The 23,781-nt window shown below is 40.7% G+C and overlaps 1 long non-coding RNA gene across 1 annotated transcript in view; it reads right to left on the bottom strand.

Annotated features, from left to right (window-relative positions):
• Positions 1-11,286: 11,286 nt before the first annotated feature.
• LOC140482295 (uncharacterized) overlaps positions 11,287-23,781 on the bottom strand; it is a 28,164-nt gene continuing 15,669 nt past the window's right edge. The window contains exon 3 of the long non-coding RNA XR_011961699.1: positions 11,287-11,834. This is a non-coding gene — a long non-coding RNA (uncharacterized lncRNA). The remainder of the gene's footprint in view (positions 11,835-23,781) is intronic.

Raw genomic sequence — 23,781 nt, 5'->3', positions numbered from 1 at the left:
CTGAAACAGCCGTGCCAGTATCGATCTCCATGAGAATCCATAACCTTTTAACCAGACATTTATTTTTATTGGTTCTGATTTGGATATTGTTAAACAATTTAACTATTCCAAACCAGATGTAGGTGGCACTCTCCAGCCTACCAACCTATGAGCTCACTTGTTCAATATAGCTCTCATAGGTCTCTTTTGCTGTCTCACATCCATATAATAGCAGCAAGTATATTGGCTGACTGGCACATATCCCGAAGAAAATTTTATCAATTTGGCAAGGGCTTGGCTTTGTTCTGGAGGGTTGCCATGGGCTATCTTCCAGTTTGTCTGTTCAAGATATGTCCTGAATGATCCTATGCAATTGCTTTCACTCAAGTGGTATTCGCCAAGCTCAGTCAGCCTAGCAAGGGTGTCCATTTCCAACAGAATGCCATGCAACTCATATCATTGGAAAATGCAGCAAGTGGAGCATAAGGCCAGTTGTAGCCTGTTTCAAGTCCAGAGGGGCTTTAGTTAGTAGGCACGTTTGGATAGTTACATCATTAATCCCATCATCGCTACTGAAATAACTCCACAGAGGCTAGTATCCCATCATCTAGTCACTAGTCCAACTCCCTCAGAACCACCTCTTAGAGTGAACAGAACCTCTGACACTTCTGTTTTTATCTGTTAAATAGGACTCACTGATTGAAGTTGTGAATCTGGCCCAGTCAAGGAACTCATATTCTATGAAGTCCACCTGTCTAACCTCCTTAAAATCACTAGAATGACCTTTGTGTTTCTTCTTAACTCTGATTTTAAATAGTGATGCAGTTTCAATTAAAACTCATCAATTAAGATAAATTCAATCTGCACAATTTATATGAATGTATTGAGAACCATTTCTCAAGTGATCAGTTAATAGTCATTGTGCCTAATAAATAATCTCCTGTTCCATTCTGTGTTGGGCCTTAAGCCTTTGAAACAAAAGTACTGATTGTTCTGCTATAATGCACGTTTCGTCAACACAAATTTGCAGTAACACGATCGACAAATTGGGGATGCAGTTTCTAAAGCACAAACTTCTAAAACCTGTGTTGGCTCTAACACGATTGCATCACCAATACTTTAAGCTCTATTTCTAAAGTGCGAGTTTTCTATAATGCGGGGTTGCACAGGAACGCAACTATCGTGTTATAGAACAACTGACTGTGATCAAGATGAAGGATTGAAGAAGGTGCATTAGTTGGAACTTTTCCAATTTCATTTGTAAAAAGAACTCCTTTCACAGGTGGGGAGGAAGTGTTAACTGAGACACAAACGTTTGTAAAATAAATTAAATTTCCCAAATTAAAAGAACATTGATCAGTGTCAGTTTAATTGTCAGATTGACAGATGGTCAAAGGTAAAATGGAATTCAAAATAAGGAGTGCTTCACACCAGCAGAGCAGGGAACAGCATTAATGTTCATCCAGAAGGGGCAATATGGCCAAACATATGGAATTGTAATCGATAGGTGCTGAAGAACAGCAATAGAATGGTAATGAAATGTGAAAATATGTAAATCGAACTTCATTCTTAATGATTAAGAAAAGTTCAGTTGAGTGGAAACTCCAGACCAGGAATTCACGCAGGAAAAAAAACACTACGTAGGACAAACAGGAAGAAAGTTAGCCACCAGGATACACGAACACCAGCTAGCCACAAAAAGACATGACCCTCTGTCCCTCGTAGCCCTACACACAGAAGGAAAAAAACACCATTTCGACTAGGACAACACCTCTATCCTGGGACAGGTTAAGCAAAGACATGCCAGAGAATTCCTAGAGGCCTGGCACTCCAACCACAACGCCATAAACAAACACATAGATCTAGATACCATCTATCAACCCCTCAGAAAACAAACAGGAAATGACATCACCACAAACCCCAGGAACCCCATCCAGGACAAACATATAAATAAAAAGTAGGAGACAACAGCTTTGCTTCACTTGGAGGTCACCACTGATGACGCTACTTAGCCAGGTAATGAAATGTCTGGATATCAAACCTACAGCTCAGCGAGCAAACCTACACCCTAGAATTACTTTCTGCAAAGACATCACTACTTGTTGTAAACACTGGAGACTTGTGAAAAAATTACTAATGCTAATAGATATTTCAAACATGCAAAAATAAAGACAATATTAATAGCAGTTCTACAAATAGCATAGTAAAATTATTTTTAACCGGAGTGTTGCTGAACAAAAAGACCTTGGAGTGCAGGTTCATAGCTCCTTGAAAGTGGAGTCGCAGGTCGATAGGATAGTGAAGAAGACGTTTGGTATGCTTTCCTTTATTGGTCAGAGGATTGAGTGCAGGAATTGGGAGGTCATGTTGCGGCTGTACAGGACATTGGTTAGGCCACTGTTGGAATATTGCGTGTAATTCTGGTCTCCTTCCTATTGGAAAGATGTTGTGAAACTTGAAAGGGCTCAGAAAAGATTTACAAGGATGTTGCCAAGGTTGGAGGATTTGAGCTACAGGGAGAGGCTGAACAGGCTGGGGTGATTTTCCCTGGAGCGTCGGAGGCTGAGGAGTGACCTTATAGAGGTGTACAAAATTATGAGGGGCATGGATAGGATAAATAGACAAAGTCTTTTCCCTGGGGTCGGGGAATCCAGAACTAGAGGGCATAGGTTTAGGGTGAGAGGGGAAAGATATAAAAGAGACCTAAGGGGCAACTTTTTCACACAGAGGATGGTACGTGTATGGAATGAGCTGCCAGAGGATGTGGTGGAGGCTGGTATAATTGCAACATTTAAGAGGCATTTGGTTGGGTATATGAATAGGAAGGGTTTGGAGGGAAATGGGCCGAGTGCTGGCAGGTGGGACTAGATTGGGTTGGGATATCTGGTCGGCATGGACAGGTTGGACCCAAGGGTCTGTTTCCTTGCTGTACATCTCCATGACTCTATGACTCTATATGTCAGCTTAATCCTTATTGTTATACAAAGTATAGATATGTGGACATTTAGTCCAAGTGTAAAATTTCAATTCACCAAGCTTTCCCCCTTGTCATTCATATGGAGAAAATTTATGATCTAAACAAGGCATGACAATACAAATTCCGTCCAACCATAAAATAGCTTTCACAATGGCAGCTGTTCCTGGCACAAAATCAACTAAACCAGATGTTTCTATAAATTAAAAAAAATGGATAAAATCATAATGTTGAACAGCATACAAGTTAAGGTAAATTGAAGTGGTATGGTGGTTTGAATCAAAGTTTCAGTATGTCTGACCTTTCAACTTCCAAGTTCAACTTAAATATATTCAGCTACATGCTCACATAGCCATCCACAAAGATGGACTCACTATTTGGATGGTTAACTTAATGGGTTGCAACAATATTTTAACCAGCATTTAACTTAAATTACATTGAGATCTTTCAATATGTAATTATATATCTGTAATGTGTGTATTTTTTCTTTATTTCTTTTGCATAGAATCATAGAGTCTTACAGTATGAAAACAGATCCTTTGGTTTGACCAGTCCATGCCCAACATAATAAATTTACTTTTGCAGCCTCATGTGAATACGTCCCAATGACTAAACACCATGTTAACTAATTAAAACAACTTAAATGTGTGATCTCTCAAGCCAGCTTTCATTCTGGGATCTGATATTTCCAGTAATACCATTGGCTGTGGATTGAAATTCATTGGAGGTATTGAACATGAAACAGGAGATGTGGTGAAGTTTAATGCACAGGTTTGGCTTTGGAATAGCTTTGAATATTACCAAGGATTTGAATAAACCTCCAAAGAGGTTATTTGATACTGAAAACATTGAAACTCAGGTGCATGAAAGCTTCAGGTGAAGTTTATCACGTTTTTGAAACTCGGAATTAAAGTCGCAGTGAAATTCAGTCAATCAAGAGTTAGAGAAAGAGACTTTTATTTGGTGGACTTTGGTGGTGCTTTTGGGTACTACAGGGTGCCTTTGAGATGTATAAAGGACTGTTGTGGGATTAATGGGATTATATTTTACAGCGTGATTTGAAATTTCTAAACTTGCATTGCGTTTGGGTATATTCTTTAATATTATGTATATTCTTTAATATTATAAAATGTTTCATTGTTAAAACCAAATCTGCAACATTATAAGCTCGTGTTTCAGTGAGATATGACTTTGTTGCAACCAAAACAAAGCAAACTATAATCTATCATGCCAGATTTCAGTTTGGGATCTGCCTTGTCCAGTAATAGCATCAGCAAGCATCCGAACCATATCCAATTCTATGAATTGGTGACTCATTGAGTCATTTGAACATGCCTGATTTATCACCAAAATTGACTTATTATTGGGGATAAATGTCAAAGAGGAGTCTCCAGTTCTGCTGTTAATAGTACAAGCGATCTTTATTCATAGCTCCTTTACCTCACATGTGGGAGAGGCCAGAGACAGCTCCAAGTCTGGCTTTCATGTTGGACTCAATTGTCCTCTTAATTACAGCTCAGGTTGGAGGTTATTGACACTCTACCTTTCCCAATCAAGTACAGAATATTTATACATATGACATTACAATGGTTACATGCAACATTGACATCAGTGCTTGTCACATTCCTCTGACCTACACATCCAATCCTGTGAATACTCAAACAATGATGGACAACATCATGGTCAACCTTAGGTTCTCATGATATTTGCCAGACATCATTATCATCAAGCCTTAGGATTTTACAATGCATTCCAACACCGATTGTTATGTCTCTTCCTATACATTGTACATTTACTTATAATTAAGGACTTTTCAAATTTGATGTTAGTACAGGAGATTAAGAAACATGTTAATTTCTGTTATAATATTTGGAATATCAGTTCTAATATTAAGTTATGAAGTTATATACATTTGCACCAAATCCTACGATTCTGTGACAAAGCTATAATTTTTCCCTCTTACCTGACTTGGAAAAGTCAAACAAACCCAGTCTTTGCATCTAGGAGTTACCTTTTACAACTTGTTTTATTTTGCATGCTGTAAGATGGTTTAAAATGGAAGTTTGATAACATGATGGGCTCTATTGTCATTACACCCACCTACTCAAATCCCAAGCACTTTTATAGCTCCATTAAGTCATTAGAAGAAGCTTACTTGGATTCTTTAGGCTGTTAATTAGGTTCAAAGTGGTGATTATGTTTTTTCTCTCCAAGTCATAGATACAAACAGCAGAGAAACAGACCTATTGGTCCAATTTGTCCATGCTGACTAGATATCCTAATCTAATCTGCTCCCATTTGCCAGCCCTTGGTCCCTCTAAATCCTTCCTATTCATATACCCATCCAAATGCCTTTTAAATGTTGCAATTGTACCAGCTTCTACTACTTCCTCTGGCAACTCATTCCACTTCATTCCATTTCTGAAGAAGGGTCACATCTGAAAGTTGACTTCAGCACCTCCTGATGCTGGCTGGCTTGCTGCATTCTTCCAGCTTCCTGCTTGTCGATATTGGATACCATCATCTGCAGTTTTTTTGCCTCATTCTATACACACACCACCTTCTGAATGGAAATGTTGCCCCTTATGTCCTGTTTAAGTATTACCCCTCTCACCCTAGTTCTGGACTCCCTGACACAAGGGAAAAAACCTTGTCTATTTTTCCTATACATGCCCCTCATGAATTTATAAACTTCTATAAGATCACCCCTCAGCTTCCAACGGTCCAGGGAAAACAGCCCCAGCATATTCAGCCTCTCCCTCTAGCTCAAGGCAATAGCCTTCTAAATCTTTTCTGAGTCCTTTCAAGTCTCACAACATCCTTCTGATAGGAGGGTCATACTGACCCTATTTCACAATTGTTTCTGACCTCTTGCTATGTATCTTGGTACTCTTACAAAGGTATCTGATTTATACCTTTTTGTTGTTCTAATCTTCCCGCTGATGCAGAAAATAATCCTGCAAGGACGTTTATTAAAACTAGTCTCTGTTATTATGGGAGAAAGTGAGAACTGCAGATGCTGGAGATCGGAGCTGAAAATGTGTTGCTGGAAAAGCGCAGCAGGTCAGGCAGCATCCAAGGAGCAGGAGAGTCGACGTTTTGGGCATGAGCCCTTCTTCAGGAAGAAGAAGGGCTTATGCCCGAAACATCGATTCTCCTGCTCCTTGGATCCTGCCTGACCTGCTGCGCTTTTCCAGCAACACATTTTCAGCTCTCTTATTATGGGATCATACTTTCCTTTAAGTCTTGCTACAATACCAACTTCGGGCTCTCTATTCCCAAAGATCACTTATCAGACTGTCTCTTATCTGCAACTGTGAGTTTGTACAGAACTTCCTGTATTTTAATTTGCAAGATTCTTTGTTCTATCTGTTATTTTGAATTTATAATCTTTTCAAAGTTGCCACTGGCCTAATTTACGATTTCACTTTAATTCTGAACCCAGCAAGCTAATTTGGTTATTACTGCTAAAAATCTTTTCAGCCATATTTATGGCAACTAAAAATGTACAGTCAGCCATCTTGTCAACCTTTGGCTGCCCCAACATTGATAGGTCTGAAGAAATATCTTCTTCTGTGGTATCAGATGGGTGTTATCAATGTACAGTTATGCTGTTTGAAATAAAAATGGTACCAGTGAATTTCCAAATAAAAGTAACAAATTAATTGATTGATTATTATGCCTTCGCTATTTACATCACAACTCGATTGAGTTCAGCCAAACGTGGGATAAATATTTACACCATTTGAATTAACTTTTTAATTAGCCTCAAAGTATCAATTTGGTCATAAAGTTGGATAAAAGTGAATTTTCCAAACCAAAAGTGTCTGACTGGGCCATGCTTTGAGGAAAGGCAAAGTGGCCTCAGTGAAGTGAAAATAAGTGTTATTTTGGATTTTCCTGTGCCTAAACCAAAACACCAAAGTCAGTGATTTATTGGTGCACTGTTCTGAATTTTCAGCATTATAATGGGTCTTTTTACAAAATCATTGAACACAAACAAAATATTGGAATGGATGAAGAATGCTGGAGTGCCTTTGGCAAATCGAGTACACACTGACAGCAATTTAATAGGTTTTAATAGTTACCAAGTTATGTGAAGCCATTCATACTGGCTGTTGATGCCAATGAGACTGGGGTGGATGCCATTTTGCCAGGAGAAGATGGAATGTAGATTGCACAGCCTGTGGAATTTGAGGAAATTAAATATGTGTCAACAAAAATATTTAATGGTATCACAGAATAACAAAGTTTGAGGTGAAAAGTGTTAAGATTTGAGTTCAGAAGCAAGTTTTAGTTTTTCTCCCAGCAGGATTTTGTTCAGTTCAGAAGAGTTCAGTCACTGTAAAAAACATATCTTTTTTTTCTAGTCTGTGAAGGTTTTCAAACTGGGAGAGCTTGAGAACTGAGAAACAGTTGAAGCCATTAGACATGAAACAAAACACAAAACGGTCACATACAATTCAAGAAGAGCAACTGGAAGGCATCAATTAAGTAAAAACTTTAAGAGCATAATTCTTCTGAATTTTAGTATCTGTAACAAATTGTGTTGGAAAACAGTTTGAAAGCTAGTTCTTAATATTTGTGTTAAGATCTGTCCAGGAGAAACTGAGGACTGCAAATGCTGGAGATCAAAGTTGAAAAGTGTGGTGCTGGAAAAGCACAGCTGGTCAGGCAGCATCCGAGGAGCGGGAGAATCGCCACTTTGTGCATAAGCTCTTCATCAGGAATGAGGAGGTGGCCCAAGGGGGCTGAGAGATAAATAGGAGGGGGGTTGGATGGTGGTGAAGGTAGCTGGGAATGCAGTAGATAGATGAAGGTGGGAGTGAAGGTGATAGGTCGGAGAAGAGGGTGGAACAGATGGCTGGGAAAGAAGATGGAAAGGTGGGACTGTTCAAGAGGGTGGTGCCGCATTGAAAGGTGAAATGAGAAATCCACATTGATCCCATATCATTGGAAAGTCCCAAGGCAGAAGATGAGGCGTTCTTCTTCCAGGCATTGTGTGGCTAGAGTTTAGCAATGGAGGAGGCCCAGGACTTGCATTTCCTTGGCGGAGTGGGAGGGGAAGCTAAAGTGTTTGGCCACAGGGCAGTGGGGTTGCTTACTATGTGTGTCCCAAAAATGTTCTCTGAAATGTTCCATAAGTTGGCTGGCATCCTGTCTCCCCAGTGTAGAGGAGACCACGTTGAGAGCAACGGACACAGTAGATGATGTGTGTAGATGTACAGGTAAATCTCTGTTGGATGTGGAAGGATCCACTGGGGCCTTGGAAGTAGGTGAGGGAGGAGATAGGGACTCAGGTTTTGAACTTCTTATGGTGGCAGGGAAGGTGCTAGGAATGAACGGTGGGTTGGTGGGAGGGGGGATGTGGTGGGGGAGGTGTGTGGACCTAACAACAAAGTCGCAGAATGCAGATAGGGGTGGGGAGGGGAATATGTACCTGCTGGTAGGGTCTATTTGTAGGTGGTGGAATTGGCAGTGGATGATGCGTTGTATCTGGAGGTTGGTGGGGTAGAAGGTGAGGACTGGAATGTTCTGTCCTTGCTGCGATTGGAGAGGTGGGGTTCAAGGGTGGATGGTGAGGTTCAAGGGCAGAGGTGCAGGAAGTGGAGGAGATGTGCTGGAGGCATTGTCGACCATGTGGGAGGGAAAATTATGGTCTTGAAGAAGAAGACTGTGTCTGGGATGTTCTATGGTGAAATTGGTCCTCCTGGGAGCAGATACAGTGGAGGGGGAGGAATTGGGAACAAGGGATAATGTTTTTACAGGACTCAAGGTTGGAGGAGATGTGGTCCAGGTAGCTGTGGGAGTCCATGGGTTTGAAGTAGATGTCCGTGTTGAGGCGGTCATCGGAAATGGAGATGGAGAGGTCCAGGAAGGGGAGGGAGGAATCTGAGATGGTCCAGGTGAACTTGAGGCTGGGATGGAAGGTGTTAGTGAAATTGATGAACTGTTCAACCTCCTTGTGGGAGCACAAGGTAGCGCCGATACAGTCATCTATATAGCAGAGGAAAAGGTGGGGAATGGTGCCAGCATAGCTGCGAAAAATGACTGTTCCATGTCCCTGACAAAGAGGTATGCATAGCTGGACCCATGCAGGTGCCCATGTTAATTCCTTTGGTCTGGAGGAAGTGGAACAGTTGCAAGGAGAAATTGTTGAGGACGAGGACCAGTTCAGCCAATTGAATGAGTGCGTCAGTGGAAGGGTACTGGTTGGCTCGGTGGGAGAGGAAGAAATGGAGGGCTTGGAGGTCTTCGTCATGGCAGATGGATGTGTATAGGGACTGGATGTCCACGATGAAGGTGAGGCATTGTGGGCCGGAGAAATGAAAGTCATGAAGGAGGTGAAAGGTGGAGTCCCAAACGTATGTTGGGCGATCCTGGACCAAGGTGGACAGGACTGTGTCAAGATATGCAGAAATAAGTTCAGTGGGACAGAAGGGGGCTGAAACAATGGGTTGACTGGGGCAGTCAGGTTTGTGAAGTTTGGGTAGGAGGTAGAACCAGTGATGTGGGGTTCCCAGACTGAGGTTGGATGGAAGATCCCCTGAGGTGATGAGGTTGTGGAAGTTCTGGGAGATGATTGTTTTCTGGCGGGAGGTGAAGTCCTGGTCGAGAGGGCAGTAGGAGGAGGTGTCTGTGAGTTGGCGCCTGGCTTCAGTGGTGTAAAGGTTGGTGCTCCAAACTACCACTGCGAACCCCCCCCCCCCACCCTGTCTGCTGGTTTGATGGTAAGGTTGAGATTAGAGTGGAGGGCTGCGCGTTACGAAGGTGAGAGGTTGGTGTGGGTGAGGGGGGTGGACAGGATGAGGTGGTCAGTGTCACAGTGGCAGTTGGAAATGAAGAGATCGAGGGCAGGTAACAGCCCAGCATGGGGTGTCCAGTTGGATGGGGTGTGTTGGAGACAGGACAAGGGGTCCTTGGAAGGTGGGTGGGAGTCCTGATGGAAAAAGTAAGCATGGAGGTAGAAGCAGTGGAAGAATAGTTTGAGGTTGCAATACATGTTGAATTCCTTGATCCGTGAAGTTGAGGCCTTTACTAAGGGCTGATTGTTCATCCTCAATGAGTGGGAGGTTTGAGAGGGGTGGGAGAAACATGGCAGGGCTGGGAGCTAGGACCTGGTGTGGGGCTGGAGTTGGCAGTAGGTGTGGTTATGGGATCAGGGGTGACGTCATCAATGGAAGTGATGTTCACCCTGGGGGTCAGGGGCCGGAAGTGGTGCCTTCAGTGACATCTGCTGTGGGGGGGGGGGGGGGGGGAAATGTGATGTAACATGTGACATTTGTGATGTCACCAGCAGTGTTTTGGTGAGTGACGTCAGTGGGGCCAGAAGTGGCTAAGGCAGCGGCAAGTATGGTGGCAGAAGTGATGCGCTGATTAGACTTCAAGGTGGTTTCGACGACATCGCGAACATCACGTATTATGTCACTGCCTTGTAAGTCTTTTCTGAACTCTTTCAAATTTCACAACATCCTTCCAATAGGAGGGAGACCAAAATTGCACACAATATTCCAAACGTGGCCTGAACAATGACCTGTACAGCTGCAACGTGACATCCTCAACTCCTATATGCAATTCTCTGACCAATGAAGTTAGTAGTACTATAATTAAAACAGTAAATGTGTTGTTTTTAAGTACCCTGTTCAACATGCTGCATGTTTTGTTACACAAAAATATCAGAGTTAGTGGATAAAATATATTATAGCTGACATGCTTTATATCTACAATATTGTACAACATAATTCAGAAGGTAGACTTCTTATTTGGTAGGAGAATTGGTTGGTGTCAGTAAAGAAGTGGAAAATGGAGTTGAGGGGAGGATATGTGATAGGAACAAGTGTAGGAAATTTACCATCATTTCCTTCTAGCATTCTAGTAGAGCCTACTGTGGGAGGTTTCTCCACTTACATCATCCTCACCACATCCTTGTGCCAGTAAGGCCAATGTTCAGGTCAGAGCTTGTTCATAGTTTAAGGAGATGGGGTAGGAGAGACAAGACTATGTTCTCAATAAAGATGACCCCAAGTAGGTTTTACCTGCATATCTTTTTCTTGTTTGTACTGCTGGGTTGGCAATAGGAGGTCACCCACTATGAATAAATCCTAGCCATACCTTCTGGAATGGATAAGCTATTTTTGATGATGGGAAAACGTTCAGACATAAGAAGCTGATGGAGCAGGCAGTGAACTGCACTGTTGCATTCTCATTGATGTCACATATTGAGGATCATGACCATTGGTACCAAAATACAAGCAGTTGGCCTTTTAAAAATTGTTTTCAAAGAGTTTTATTAACTTTTTGTTCAGGAGCAATAGCTCAGGCATGATAAATTAGTTTATTAAATGATAAAACAAATGATACAAGCCGTGACAGTTGAAAATGGTTCACTGATACCAGAGGACGAACAGCTAACTGACATCAATCTCATTAAATCTGTAAAGGCAGCATTCTGCTCTGAAGCCAAAACATTTGGGAACTCTTCCCTGGGTCTTCCATCAATCTCTTCTGAACCATCTTCCATCTTCAGAAGACCAGTCCTTGATAAGGAATGCCCTCTGAAACTGAGCTCTTGTTGGTAATCCATGCTTTTGGAGGCCTGTTGTTATTATTGTGTCAATCACATGTTTGAATCCTTTCAACCAATGACCACGAGTCAGATTTATGATATTGATGCAATGACCATCATCATCTAAAGGCTGATTGCAATTCTTTCTATAAATAAAACTTTTATTTTTTCCAATATTGATATATTTCCTATATTGATAAGAGGGTAGACATGGTGCCATATAGTTCTTGGACATCAACTCAAAGACACATTGTGATCTTAAGGATCCTGATGATTCTTGTGACCTTTCTTGTCCTATCCATTTGTCTTTAGTTCCTAGAAATGTGAAAGGCAGTTACCATTATAGCCATTGTGGTTAAATAATATTTCATGCTACACAAGAAATACAAGAAAAAATTAGTTTTAAAGATGCCTCAATTATAGAAACTAGTCTTAGAGGCCTGTAAATATATAGAGAAACCAACTAGAAATATTTTATTGACAGAGGAGCCTGTATGAAAGTTAAAAATAAATGATATTTGTCCTGGTTTCTGGCTTGTAACCTGTGCAACAGTTAAACTCTGTTTGACATCACTCTATGCCATTCCCTCAACAAACAATTAAACTGTGATTGAGCTGATGGTCTGTTTACTGAATGTCAATTTATTTATTTTTTGCTTTCTGCTTTGTGGCAGAGTTGTTCTTTACATGATTAAGACTCATGATTTTATGTATTATGCAATTTCCAATTTGCCTTGAGCAATAGAATAAAAAGAATTGGTGTACAATCAAAGTATGACTAAGTTGTGCTTTATTTGCAAATAACTCGGCATATTAGAGGCATCAGAAGGCTAAAAAAAAACTCACGTTTTTACTATTCGAAAAGGTCAGATACATTATCCAAGAAAATTATAGTCCCATTAAATTGGCACCTATGGTAAAGATATTATTGGTGTCCTTAATAAAGATGGCAACAGAAGCAAATTTATTAAAAGTACATAAAATGAAATCACATCAACATGGTCATGTCTTATGCCTTTATTAAAATCTTTTTTGTAATGTAAGAGAACAGCAAGCCAAGCAAATTGATTGGTATTATTAGAAACATTGGTTTCAAAAAAAAATTTTGATTTAGGAGTTGTGTCGTTAAAGTGAAAATGTGAGAATTTTGTAGATGTACTAATTGATAATACATCAGTTAGACAGCTGGAAATAACAGCTCTATTGAATTCTCTATTTACAGAGGTAGGTTTTTGACACCATTCTGTTCATCACATTTATGAATGACCAAAGACTGGAATACAGGCCTTTGCCTTGTTGCACCATTACACCATTACGCTGAGTTTAGGTATGTGCCCATTATGATATTTTTTGATACCCCTACTGTAACAGTTTGGACTGTCACAAACCTGGTGTAGGCGCAATGTACAAGACTTGTTGTTAATTGAAGGAGTTTGGACAAGAAGCAGATGAAGAGAAGGCAAGACATTATTAGGAAATCTACAACGTAGAAGCATGCTCACTAGAACAGGAGGGTTTGACTGTTTATATCAGAGACAATAGACCGGTCAAAGATGTGGCAAGCTTTCTGTGAAAAGAGTTTTTGGAATGAATGGCGCCCCCTTAAACCTAATTTGACAATCACACCAGCAATGCCAAGGTAAGCTGTGAGCTCCTACTGCTCTGATCAGTCTCTTTGAGATGACTTTTACCAATTTATGGCTAAGTGCAAGTTGCGACACATTTTATGAAGGGATTCTTGCTTTGAGACCAAAGGGATTTTCTCACCGATCGTAACAAACTCAGCATATTAATTGCCATTTGAGCCCTAGTAGTAAGATTCACATCCTATCTCTGTCTTATTGTACCATCTGCCATTCATGAAGGAACCTGGTGTTCATTGAACGATCTCCATAAGACAAGTATCCCCTAGGACCATGCTCTTTTTCAAAACCTGTAGGAGTGCTGCCATCTGCATGCTGTGCTTTTTGGTTGTGTTAAGCATCAGAAGAGATGGATGAGAAAGGGAGGCTGGTGCTACACTTCTCAGAGAGAGATCTAGATGACTTTGTGGATGGTGTGGCAGAGAGGAAAGAAATCCTTTTCCAGAGAACTGGCTGAAGAGACTATGTCACCATGTATGCCAACCTGGTTTTAGATTGCTACCAGGTCAGTGCCATCTACAGGGTGAGTAGGGTCAAGCAAAGGTACAGGAAGAAGGTGACTGATCTTCTCTGCTCAAAAATGAGAAGTTCAATATTCTTCTGTCTGAAACCTTACGTTTATGTACTCAACTGTACTCAACAATACTTATGATGGGCTTATGCCCGAAATGTCAACTCTCCTGTCCCTCGAATGCTGCCTGACCTGATGTACTTTTCCAGCACCACACCTTTCAACTCTCAACAATACTTATACTCTGACAACCCGTCTGTTGACCTTTTACTCACTAGCTCTGGTTAAACTCCAACCTCCCATATCAGTAACTCTGTATGACCTCCACACTCCTTTGGGACACCACAACAACCACCAGAACCAACAGCTGTGCTGCTCACTTTTTGTCTTACTCATTCTCCCACTTTCAGTCATTACAAGAAAGGACATCCATAACAAGGATACGTGGGTGGAAGGTTGGTAGACATTCATTGCCTTTACTCCCTCTAAAACAAAAGTATGTCCCCTGCAGGAGAAGACCTGGACCTCTCCTTCACAAATCGACACCCACCCCATCAATCCTACTCAGAATCTTATCTGCTTCAATCGGTATCCTCTCACACTTCTAAACTCCAATAAGTACATGCCCAACATTCTCAGCATCTCCACATAAAACAATGCCTCCCTTCCTGCCGACTGAACCTTCTCTGGACTTGGTCTTGTCACCAGTATACTCCTCAACATTGCGTATTAACCATGCGCTTCCCGATTGGAATGACAGTGTGGTCCACTGCAAGTGGGTTCAGCCTCAGCACTAACATACTGCTGAGAATTCTGACATCAGGCCCTCTTTTCCAGGTGCCCATTCCATTAATTCCACACACCTCAGACATAGCCAAACTTGGTCCAAATTATCCTTTCCTTGCTCCACCCTTTCCTCCTGCCTCTAGCCGAGCAGCTCCTCAACTGCTGGTGCCTGATGTCCAACATGGAGGTTCTTAGGAGTGAGTAGTGAGATGAATTTGCCAGGCACCTGTTTGGACTTCCTTGTTAAAATTCTCAATGTCCGGTTTGATCACCGCAGGTGGTGTGATGGAGAGCTGCTTAAGAAAGAGGTGAGATCTGCATCTAGTTAAATAGACAACTCAACATTTCCTCGCAACAATCTTCCCTCAACACCCAGAACTCAGTTAACAGATGCAGCAAATATTTCCTGACGTCACAAAAGATCTTGCTATATTTCTCACTGGATTCTGTCTCATTTCCCATTGTAGCCCATATCATTCAGACCCCTATAAGATTCCATCCCTGATTTCTGACCATGATGAGATTAAGAACTACCCACTTCACTTTAGCTCTGGAGATAGTCAGACAAAGGGCCCTTTGTTATGATAAAAGGAAAGTACCACAGATGCTGGAAATCTGAAATAAAAAGAGAAAGGGCTGGAGAGACTCAGCAACCTGGCAGATTCCACGGAGAGAGAAACAAAATTAATGTTGAGAATCGGATCTGATCCTTTTTCAGACAAACTTGTTGAGGAATTCAGCAGGGGAGAAGATCATCTCAACGTCATAATCCCATTTATCATATTCCAAAGTTTAAAAGCCAGATGTCAATGTTCGGAGGAGTTTAGTTTGAGGGGAGTCAGTATTGAGTTTAGGACTCAATTTAACAGTTACCCAGGAATTGGAGTAAGCTATTAATCCTCTGTAACTCTTCCAGAGTACTTAGTAAGCTGACAGTCAGAACCCTCTGAATTCTCGACTTTAAAGGATGTTTACAGAGGTCTAAATATACAAACTGAAACAAACTATCAGAATTTCCAACTTCCAAAGAAATTCCTTCAGAGTCCGCTTCATTGGAATGTGTAACTCCAGTTTTCACTGCTCCAACAATAACCTGTTCTTGTCATATCTGGGCCAAATTAACTACCAAAATGTTTTCAAATAATGCATTTGGGGAAAGATATAAAAGGGACAACTTTTTCATGCAGAGGGTGTTGCGTGTGTGGAATGAGCTGCCAGAGGAAGTGGTGGAGTCTGGTACAATTGCAACATTTAAAAGGCATCTGGATGGGTATATGAGTAGGAAGGGTTTAGAGGGATATGGGCCAAATGCTGGCAAATGGGACTAGATTAGATTTGGATATCTGGTAGGTATGGGCGAGTTGGACCAAAGGGTCTGTTTCCATGCTGTACATCTCTATGACTCTATGATTCTATTTGAAACAGTTTGTTTATATAACTAAAATTGTTGAAGGTCCATCAAACCAAAGCTAATCAACAGGGGAAAGACCTTTTGAATGAATTACTGATGCTTTCTTGTCTCTGCAGCGTTTGCCTACTTCAAAGCCAACCAATGAAGTAATGCAAAGAAGACTCCACTTAGGAGTAGGCTTGCATCCATATTCCACTTAACTGATGTTAGATTGCCCCCACAACTGCGCTTTATGTTAAATATATCAGCTTGACCAGGTAGCCTCGTCACGCGTCTCTTGCAGTGTAGGCTCTTTTACCTCAGCAACAGGGTTCATGGAATGAAAGGCCACAGAATTGCTCACCTCCCTGTATTGGTAGCTGTCAGCTTACTTAGTGGGGCTACCTGTCTGATAATGGAGCAGGTCCTCAGTCTGTTGTTTCAGTATCCTGTCACTGTCCTTCATACAATAACGAGCATGGGGGCAAACAATTAGATATCTGTTGCCTGGAAGTACCAACGTTTCTCTGGGGACAATGGCCTAACATTGGAGTCATGATTTTTGTTGGAAAAGCCATAAAATTTTAAACCTTAATATGCCCATTTTATTGACCCTTCACCTCATAGAACAGTGGCTTTCTATTCATTCTGTCCATATACCTCATAGTCTGAGAAATAATCTACAACATAACTAACATCAGGACAGCATATTTAAGATAATAAATTAATAATTTTCTCACATACATTGTTACAAAGTTTTATTTTTAAAATCAGCCTCTTTAGACATATTGTAAGACATCCCTGGAGCAAATAGGACTTAAACCTGGGATTCCCGACAGGGAAACTATTACTGTACCAGAAGAGCATTCGGAGATTGTTGCTTGCTTGCTTATGTGGAACATATGTTATATATCCTAATGGTTACATTTAACATTGGGACCATGCTGGGGAGAATTCTTACCAAAGGCCACTAAACGACAGCCAAACCTTTTAATAGACATCCTGAAAGTGCAGAAAAGGCCAGTATCTGATTATCCTGTGCCAAATCTTGGAATGTCACTGTGTACTGTGATAATTTTTTGTTAAAAATGAGACATCCAGTATATGGATAATGATAATATATTGAAAAATGGCCACCAATCAGGAAAGTGGTTGTAATTTGCTTTTGAAAGTACACTGGTAAGGTTACAGTACATGTTTCTGCTGGAATGGATTTGCAAAATTTCAAACCTAAACTCTCACAGCAGAATGGAATTTTTTCTCTTTGCATTAAAAAAATCACTGATGTTTCAGAGTGAGAACCTGATGCAATTTTATTCATATTATTGAAAAACTGATCGCTCACAAAAAATAAAAAATGTTTAGTCCTAGTTTCTAGTCCTCTTTCTGCAAGTAATATATTTCAATTACTGATTAAAAGCTATCCTGAAAGGAAAAGAAACTGATGTCATAGTTTAATTAGTATAAATGAGCCAGTTTCTTAGTAAATTCATGAAGCTAGATATTCCGACAGAAAGAAAATCATTGCTGAAGTGTAAACTGGAATTGCACGTTGGGAATGTGTGAAGTCCTGACATAGATGACTGTGGAAATTGCCTGAGAAATTGAAACTTTTGATGGACAATGCCTTAATGCTTGTATTTTGATAAAGTTCACAACTCTGAGTTAGAGTGGCATCTTCAAAAGGTTCCAAATGAACTACCTGCAGAGTTAGCAAAGGAAAAGATAGAAGGATTAAACCCTGCTCTAATGTTTAATGCAGCACATTTTGTAGATTGTACAGACTGCTACCTCTGTGCACTGGTGATGAAGGGAGTGAATATTGAAAGTGATGGATGAGGTGTCAATCAAAAGAACTGCTTTGTCCTTGACAGTTTTGTGTTCCTTGACTGTTTTTGGAACTGCACTCATCATGGCAAGTGGAAAGTATTCCTTCACATGCCTTGTAGACGGTGAATGGGGTTTGAAGAATCAAAAGGCTAGTTACTTGTCTCAGTTACTAGCCTCTGACCTGCTCTTGCAATCACAGTCATTCAGTTTCTGGTTAATAGTAAACCCCAAGATATTGACAGTGGGCAATTCATTGAAGGGCATTGAATGTCAAGAGGAGATGTGTTGTGTCTTACAGTTAGAATGCAGTATCCCTTTTTTTGAAAAATATGCTCATATCATCACCTATATAATAGCAAAGTACCTGAGAACATAAATGTCAATGACTCCATTTTAACCGGAGCCACTTGAAACATGTTATGCTGATGAAAGCATGCTGTTGTTTGGAACTGAATTATAGTCTAATAATTGCCCAAAAATTGAAGTGCCTCTAATATAGGTATATTCCAGGAACTATGAAAACATTGAAATGACCTTTCAATAATATGTTATCCACATTTAATATTTATGTTACAGGAGCTAGCATGACTACCATATGCCTCATCATCAACAGTCCCCTGCTCGAAGCAAAAGCCTACAAAATGATGGCTGATCAATTAGATTTCTCTCCTGTTGAAAATCATCATTGCCTGGTAATTGTGTGGTGTGAATATTACATCCATGTGTCAGTGCAAGCTTGGATGTAGTCCAGATATATGAACACAGACTGGTTCAGTATTTGAGGCATTGTGAATGGTGCTAAACATCAACTAACATCTGAATTCTGTCCTTATGATGCAAGAAAGATTATCGATGAAGCAGTTGAAAATGTTTGGCCCTAGGACACTCCATGAAGCACTCCAGCAGTGATGTCGTAGGATTGAAATGGTTTACCTCCAATACCTAATATCATCTGATTTGTGCTCAGTGTGATTCCAAACATTAGACCATTTTGCCCTGATTCCCCTTGATTCCAGTTTTAGGTGATCTAGTATTATTCCAGTGATAAGCAGATTGATGAGGCTGAAGTCAAGTAAAAACCGAAAGATGCTGCAAATCTGAAACAAAAATAGGAATTGATTGAAAAACTCAGCAGATCTGGCAGCATCTGGGTTCTGAGGAAGGGTCACTTTAACCCAGATTAACTCTGATTTCTCATGATGCTGCCATTCCTGCTGAGCTTTCCGAACAATTTTTGTTTTTGTTTCTGAAGTCAAGTAAGTCTTCCCTCTTGTTAGCTTTCCCACCAAGTCTACAGACCTAGTGTAACATTTTTCCAGCTCATTGAGCTTGGTCCGTCATTATGCGACTGAACCACTCTTAGTGCTGGATGTTGACATCTGCTCTCAGTGTTTCTTCCATATGAAGGAGTCATGGTTCATTAGCTGAGGAGGGAAGGGGTGGTGCATGGTAAGTGGTAATCAGCAGGAGGTTTACTTACCCATGTTTGACCTGATGCAATGAGAATTCAGGGAGCTCACGTCAATGTATATACCACTTTGCTGTCACCTTCATTAAGTCCATTCTGATGCTGGGACAGGAATGATTATCTGTTCGGTATGATTCTGAGAACGTGACTGTATCAGGTTGATTCATCTGTGGTACAATCGCTCAAGTGTTTGTAAGATGGACTTTGCAGGGTTTACAGGACTGGGTGTCCGATGGTTGTTTTCAAACCTTGGTCAATACCAGCTAGTCTGTGTAATTTCTTTCCATTTCATAGGCAGATTGCAATAGCCTTTTATTGGTTAAGCTTGATTTGAATGTGTTGCTGTAATTCCTGTTATATAGTCTTCTTTACTAGCTTTTGTCACTTCATTTGGAAGAGTATGTGTATTTTTAAAGCTTAATTTTTACAAGAGTGATGGTAATTATGTTTTTGATGAAGGGGATTGGAAAATGACAAATGGTGCTGTTAGCTTGAGGGGGGATTTAAATGATGACAAGTAGTGAATAGACTGAGTGGCTTTTGATTTGTGCATTCTTAAGGCTTTTAACTAATTTTATTGCGTAGTTCACTAAAAATAGTCCTCTACTGCTGAATTTTACCTGAGGCAGCAGTATATGCTACTTAACCATCCTTTGTGTGTTAATTGTCTAATGAATAATTAAATTGGCTTTGGTGCAAGTGCTTGCTATTTGTAACAGAAGTAATGCTGCAGTCATTAATCCTCTTATGTAAACACCATTAAATATTATGGACACGGAGCTGACTGGCATCTGTTAGCAGATAAAGTTGACCAAGAAAAATCAAATCCTTATACAAAGTAAAAGGATTGTGTAAATTATAACAGATGGTCTTGACTTTCCAAGCTAAACTTTGAGATTTAAGGGCTGATTGTCATCCTGGCCACTGATTGAAACGAGAATTGGCCAGGAGGGTAAAGTTCTGGATTAGTGGTGCTGGAAGAGCACAGCAGTTCAGGCAGCATCCAACGAGCAGCGAAATCGACGTTTCGGGCAAAAGCCCTTCATCAGGAACAAAGGATTCTTGTAGAGAGAGGAGGAAAACTTCTTCAAGGCAGGCATCCTTGCAAGAGGATTCGCAGTAGGGTTAAAATCAACGAGGTAAAAACAATGACTGCAGATGCTGGAAATCAGATTCTGGATTAGTGGTGCTGGAAGAGCATAGCAGTTCAGGCAGCAGGAGAGTAAAGTGCTGATTAAAATTACCTGGAAGGATGCAACCCCTTGACATCCCCTCTTGTTTTATCACACATAATCTTAATCTGATTTTCTAATCTAGTGGGAAGGCTTCAATCTGGAAACTGCCTGAGATCAAATTTTAAAATATCCGGTGAAATTTGTCATAGTCCCAGAAGACTGTAGACTACTGACTCATGAGAAAGGGTTTAACCTGTGTGTCACTGTACCTCAGATAAGGGATGAAATGGGAGCAGGCAGGGGCTTCATAGTGACCTCAGCTTGTGTGTGAATTGAGTTTGCACTGTGGTCATCACTCTGCATCATAAAAATGAGTCATCCAGCTCATTGAGCAAAGTGACCCCCTTGGATTGTTGAAACCCAAGGACTAATTCTTTACCACTCAGGAGCTTTCAGCTAACTTAGCTTTCAACTTTCAGGTAATTTACCACCTTCCAAAGGCCATTCCTTTGGAACTCGGCAGCAACCTCCTGCTATATAACATTATACTCTGGTGATCATCTGATGCTCCCTGTTGCTTTCAGCTGATCAAGGCCATGCAAATGAGGCACAGGAGTTTAAAAACTCACATGACTGTGCTCTGGTTGGCTTACCAACCACCTCAATCTGGACCTGCAATAAACTGGGAGCATTAGATGATTGCTATCTACTTAAATTAACTTCATATGAAATGAAGCAAGAAATATCGTGACTAATCAAACTGTCAACTGTCTCAAAATGTTTCATGAAGTGAATTAAATCTGAAGTGCAATGTTGTTTTTGCTACATAAGCAAAACATCATTTGATATTCTGTTTGGATTGCAGTCCTATAGTTAACATGTACTTATCTATTCTTTTCTCATTCTATGATTATATACCATGCACTTATAAAATTGCTTCCCAGTTTGAAATCTGATAAAAATGTTTCTTTGCAGTCAAACTTTAATAATATTGATGTCAAAATTGCATACCAGCAATAAAAAATGTCTGAGTTATCAATGTTACTGGTTATTTATTTTAAATTTTCAAATAATTTGTGGCAAGAGCACTAAATCTCTTTATCATTTTCCCTTTTTAACTTGATACCTTGCATGAATTTATGATGTTTGGTTCTATTACTAATTTGTTATTCTAATTATGTACTGCAGGGATTGACTTGGCATAATTCCAAACCGGATTATTGTTAGTTTGAACACTGTGTTTAATCCAAGCAGTTTATTTTAAACTTTCATTACAAATCATTTATGTTCCCATAAATGTACGGACATTTGCAGCACAGAAATGTGCTTCTGTCCACAACACTGTGCATGAAGCTCACAATTTTAAGGCATATTCTTTTTTTGTCAATACATGTTTAAAATATAAAGATATTCTTCTTTGTGTTGATTGAATTTAATTTACTTATTAACTATCTATCCTGCTTTTTGCGCACCCTGCAGACTTCACGAAATTTACCTCTTTGATCCTATATTTAGATCATTACGAACAAAAATAGAAATTGTCGCAACATCTCAGCTGTCTAGCAGCATGGTTCTGCCCTTTGACCCTTCTTCAGAACTGATAGTGGCTAGTAAAAGGATGGCTTTTGTACATAAGATGGGGTGCGGGGGGATGGGAGGGGGAGGGGCAGGGTAAATGATAGATGGCGATAGAGGCCAAAGAGAGGGGAAAAAAACAGTTGGACAGACAAAGCAGTGTTTAGAGATCAGTCTTTGAAATGAAAAGCTGCTAATGGGGACATTAATGGCTGACAATGGGTATAGTGTGGTAGCTGCCCATGTAATGACATGGCCTGGTGTGTGGGGATGGAGAAAGCAGGGGAGAGATGCTCATGCCCTAAAATTGTTGAATTCGATATTCAATCCAGAAGGCTGCAGAATTCCCAAGCGAAAAATGAGGTGCTGTTCTTCCAGTTTGTGCTCAGCTTTGCTGAAGCACTGCAGCAAGCCTGAGACAAAGATGTTGGCCAGGGAACAGGGTGGTGTATTGAAGTGGCAAGCAACTAACTGGAAACTCAAAGTCTTTTCGACAGACAGAACATACATGTTCTGTGAAATGGTAACCCAGCCTGTGCTTTATTTCCCCAATGTAGAGGAAACCACATTGTGAGCAGCAAATGCAGTAGACTAGATTGAGTGAAGTGCAGGTACAGGGCTGCTTCATCTGTATTTGGGACCTTGGATACTGAGGAGAGAGGAAGTAAATGGGCAAGTGTTACACCTTCTGCAGTTGTAGTCGAAGGTGCCGTGTGAGAGTGTATTGGGAGTGAACGAGCAGTGGACCGTGGTGTCCAAAGGGAATGGTCTGACGGCTGACAAGGGAGGGAAGGGGAATATATGTCTGGAGGTGGCATGTCACTGAAGGTGGGCAGAAACGGCCGCTGGATGTGAATGCTGATTTGATGGTCGGTGAGATCAAGAAGGACCCTATCGCTGTTGTGGGAGGGAAGATAGGGGTGAGGGCCAAAGTGGGGGAGCTGGATCAGACCTGGCTGAGGGCACTGTCAACTACAGTGCTGGTGATTTCTTGATTGAGGAGGAAGGTGGACATTTTGGCAGCTCCCTTGTTTAAGTTGGCCTCATTGGAACATACACATGGACAGAGGAATTAGGTCTTTACAGGAAGCTAGGTATGACAATGCATAGTCAAGGTAACTGTGGGATTCAGTGGGTTTGTGGTGGATGTTGGTGGCCACCCTATCCCCAGAAATGGAAACAGTGATGTCACAGAAGAGAAAGGAGGAGTTAGAGATGGATTGGGTAAAACTGAGAGTGGGATGAAAATTGGAAAATTCCATCCTACCACATGGTCAGTGTTAGAGGGCTTGTACACCACTCCCAAGTTTAACTTCTTGCCTTCAACACCTGTCGTCTCCACCAAACTGCTTCTACATCTTAGTTTTCTGAACTTAGATCATCCTCACTAATGTGTTAATGTTCTCATAAATTAACAGAGCCACATCCCCTCCTTTTTGCTTAATTCCCATTTTTCCTAAATGTCATGTACTCCCCAAAATTCAGGTTTCAATCTATGCTATCCTGCAGCTATATCTATGTGACTGGTCTTCAAATCATACAATATTATACCAATTTGCACTATCAGTTTACCTGATTTCTTTTGAATGCTAGTGCATTTTGATGCCAAATCTTTACTTCTGGTCTTTTATTATTAGTGCAACCTTTAACCTAGACTGTTGATTTTCTCTAAGATTGTACTCTACATCCATTTCTGTTATGCTCGATTTATCATTTCTTATATAAGTACCTTCCTCACTTGCTTTGTCTCTACTCTTTGACTGACCACAATGTCACAAATTCAATCCTGTTCCCTCCTTATTTAGTTTAAAATCCTTTCTAATTCCCTTGCAATGCACTTCCCATTCTCTAGCGTTGTTCAGAAGTAGGTTGTCACAACCGTAA

This window comes from Chiloscyllium punctatum, chromosome 1, assembly GCF_047496795.1.
Source record: "Chiloscyllium punctatum isolate Juve2018m chromosome 1, sChiPun1.3, whole genome shotgun sequence".
NCBI lineage: Eukaryota > Metazoa > Chordata > Chondrichthyes > Orectolobiformes > Hemiscylliidae > Chiloscyllium > Chiloscyllium punctatum.
The sequence above is the reverse complement of the archived record's forward strand: the minus strand, read 5'-3'. Positions and strand labels throughout refer to the sequence as shown.